The sequence below is a fragment of the Atta cephalotes genome (genome assembly GCF_000143395.1).
Source record: "Atta cephalotes unplaced genomic scaffold scaffold00013, whole genome shotgun sequence".
Lineage (NCBI taxonomy): Eukaryota > Metazoa > Arthropoda > Insecta > Hymenoptera > Formicidae > Atta > Atta cephalotes.
The window spans coordinates 5,147,688-5,151,919 of record NW_012130077.1 but is presented as its reverse complement, the minus strand read 5'-3'; the positions used below and the strand labels follow the sequence as shown (position 1 = coordinate 5,151,919).

General features: G+C 29.3%; 1 protein-coding gene across 1 annotated transcript in view; it reads right to left on the bottom strand.

The window, feature by feature from the left end:
- LOC105617720 (T-complex-associated testis-expressed protein 1-like) overlaps window positions 1–4,232 on the bottom strand; it is a 19,471-nt gene that overhangs the window by 6,381 nt on the left and 8,858 nt on the right. The gene's annotated exons all lie outside the window — the stretch shown is intronic.

Below are 4,232 nucleotides of genomic sequence, written 5' to 3'. Positions count from 1 at the left end.
GTTATATAAATAAGAACGAAAGAGTTAAACAACGAATTTTTAAATCGAAAATTTGAATAAATATTTATTTCTAAAAATATATATATTCTTATGTAAAGAAATGTGCATATTTAGTAATTTAAACATTACTACGTGTTGCTGATCATATATTTTAAAAAATATTAATCACAACATTTATATATTTTTGTTAAATTATTGAGACAATGAGATTGAAAAAAGAAAATTTTCATACGTCAAAAATTTTTATAATAAAGATCATTATAATTTAATAAATTAAATATTGTTAGTATTAGTTGTGTTAATATTAATTGTTTAATAAATAATGTGATATTAAAAGAAGAAATAGATAAAGCTGACAGATCATGATGAAAGGATCTTTTCCCGTAATCCGAATAAAAGTAAAGATAAATCTTACAGCGGATTTACGGATTGCTTGGAAAGGGAGTAGTCCAATGTGATATGAGAGAATTACCTTTTCAAAGCTTTCTCTTTCTCGTTGCTTCTTAATTAAAAGAGACTATGATTTTTAAATTAGGACCCGTAGCAGTTATCATCGTGGAATGATAACATTTCCTTGACTCAACGTAGCACTTTTGAAATTATCAATGATCGCAAGAGCAACATTCACAAAGAGAGCTCTAAAAACGCTTTTATGCAAATGCCTAGCATCTTATCGTGTATTTTTTCAGACATCTCTCTTCGTTTGAATGAGATACTAGTATGAATTCATCTTAGACATTCATCTTTAAAATATGTGAAAGTAACATTATTAATTCTTAAATATCTTTTCAGTATAACATATCCAGTTCTATTATATTTCTTAACGTCTGGCGTTAATTAAAAATAACAATAAACAATATTGTTTACAATATATTTATTTTTATGAAAATTATAAGCAATTGAATTGAATTGAATACACTATATACAATGTATTGTTTCCAGTGAGGTATTTAAAGAGACCCTATAGTCGTCTGTTTTTTATCGACTCAAATTTTCGTAATGCATTTTCATATAAAATTAAGTTAACTAAGGCTGACACACGTTTAAGCAAATCTGTCAAATATACTTGCGGAAGCTGCTTGTATAAAATGTGTCAGAAAACCGCACAGTTATTTTGACTTGCATAAATGACTTTCCATTTATAAGTTCTATCAGGAAATGAAAACTTCATGTGAACTTTTTATAAAGTTCATAGAATCGTGCCATATAATAACGCTTTTTCCGCATTAATAATACTGCAAAATTCACGTTGTGAAAGTTAATTAATTCTCTTTTTTTTTTGTATGAGAACAATACAGGCGAAACCATTCTGCTCGTTCTGCCTAGGATTAGTTTTGCAAACGTGATCGCACGACTCTTTTTACCGCCCTCACGTTTACCTGTTCCAATTTCATTACAACGGCAGTAAGGGACTATCTCCTGCCGACTGTGCAGCCGTAACTATGTAAATTTGCTTTACTTTTTAAACAGCACCTCCATTCTCAACAACATTTTATAATGCGGTCTCAAAAGAGTTGGAAATGAAATGGAACTGAAACGATGTTAACAATTCCTCTCATAACGTATGTCCATGAGTATATCGGCATTTTTTGAAATTGCTCCAAAAATTGTGCATGTGCATTCTCATGCGAAATTAAATAACTCAGGAAAAGCTTTCAGAGCTTTTGCAAATTTATTGTCGTTATTATGCACAATATCATTTAGAAATATTATGCATGTATATTCTCATACTATAATTTTTAATTATATATATAAATATATATAATTTTTCTTAAAATATTTATAAAAATATTAATATTTTTAATAATGAAAAATTAATTGATATGTGAATAATACAAAGCGAAAAAATTAAAGATTTTATCAAAAGAAAAGGATCGGTATCTAATAACATATTTGCATGAATTTTACAATTTCCAATTTATACGAACTGCACGTCAATAATTTGCCTTAATTTTATCGTATATATTTGTATGATTGTAATGTTTTTGTATTACATAATACGCTTGCAAAAACAGACTTGTTGTCAGAAGAGAGGTTTTGTTTACGTTCTCTTGTCACATAGTTTGTATTACTTTTTAAAATTCATAACGGTCGAAACTACATCTTTAGTACTTCAATAATTTGATATGAATTTATATACTACATATCAATCAAATTCTGCCAAATATTTCTAAGATGCATCAAATTATAAGCATCAAATTATTAAATTGCTAGGCAATTTAATTTTTGTGTATTATTGCACTTCTGTATAGCGTGTCAAGAAAAAAATTAATTCGGCGCGCAGTTTGGCAGAATTTGATACATAATATATGTATAAATTCGCACCGAAATATTTACGTACTAAAGAATAAAGATTTAGCTTCGATTTTATTTCTTATTGTATTCTTTGTGTATTCATAGGGATAGTCCAACAAGATTCTTATTGTTGAGTTATTTTCTACTTCGCGAAATTACGCTTCGAAAATGGCATATATAACTGCAGCTTATGACTGTCATACTATCACACATAGCTTGGCCGCGATTGTTGCAATTTCGCAAAAATTTATACCGTTCTAAAATTCATCGTTCAAAATTACTTCGGTAATTCGATAGCGTGCATATCTTCTCCCTCGTATATAATTAGAATCTTTAATGCATTAACAAGTTTATTCGCTCGCGAGTATATTTGCCATATGTCTGCCTCTGCCATGATTTCGACTTGGCGCAGCTAAATTTGCACGTGTTCTCTTCAATGATCGATTATACGAAGAATTTGTACAGATATAAATTTCATGTAAAGGTGTGAATGAAAGTAATGGCAACTGTTGGGCGAACTGTTTGGCGAAGTCCAAACTGCTGGTAAAGTGATTACAACGAGGCTTTTATAATTTAAATCAATTTCTTAAATTAAATAACATTTTATTATTTTTAACTTCCAAGTACGTCAAAATATATTATTTTAATAGAAAACAACTACATCTAATCAACTCATTTCTATGATCGAATTGCTTAGTTTAAAAGTAAACAGCATTTATTAACGTATGCACTTAGTAAATAATGAAATAAATTTGAATTAAATTTAATAGATTTCTTGAATGAAATTATTTAACTTCATTTTAGATAAATTAATGACTTATCGAATAGGAGCAATGGCGACCTCTGGGAATATGAATGAGGGGAAAAATGACTCAAATTATAGTATAATTTGACATTATGAATTTAAAACAGTGTATAGATATACACTCATATCTCATAGAAATAGAATCAAATGAAGACTACAGAAGACATAAAATAATTGCATGCATATAATATCGCGAAAACGAAAATTATGAAGGAATTTGAAACTCTGTATTCGCGATTTTCCGGCGTCCGATTATAATTGGCCTCCTAGATACTCTGGCCAATTATAGAACCGGCCGCCACGCTTTCGTGCGATATTTACGCCACGAGTCCATCGCACTCCTTGGATCTTCAAGTGCAAGCACTTACGATTTTAGCCGACAAACTGACCGGCTCTAATAATAATTTTCCGATGTGTTCTCGGCCTGGCGTAAATACTGTGGAGTTCTGTATGGAGCGCGTGAAGCAGTGCAAGGTCTACTCAAACGCTAGCGCTACACAATACATCTACTGTACTTGTACCTGTTACAACCCGTAACAGAACCCGTGAATAAATCCATTTTTCGTATTTTCCGTAAGATTTTGCAAATTTTTATACAGTATCTCATTAACGAAAACTCTATTTCTGTCTCTCTGATTCTAATTTTAACATGAAGTATATTTCATTAAACAATTAAAATTATAAGTTAAAATTATAACTTTATCCAATATGATGTACCTAAAAGTTTTCAGCAAAAATCGTTGCGATTTTTGCTGAAAACTGATGATCAGATTCAAAATGGAAAATCTGAAGGATTTTCGCGCGAATATTAATTCAAAATATAAGACATATTCAGATAGATGTAATAAAGATTTAATTATATGTAAATAATGTAGTTATTGTTTAGATCGTAAGTAGGCTATATTAGATGCAATCTTATTTCAAAATATTATATTAAAAACTTAATAGATTCGTAATTTTCTAATTCTTCAAAGCTATTTTTTCGAAATTTCGAGAACATTTATATTCTTTTTTTTTTATTTTTTTTAAGAACCATCCTCTAAACTACCGTAAACTTACCAAATTGAGTCACCTTATACTACCCGTTACCGCGCGTATAATAAATTGTATTAAGTTTAAGTAAAAAACGAAA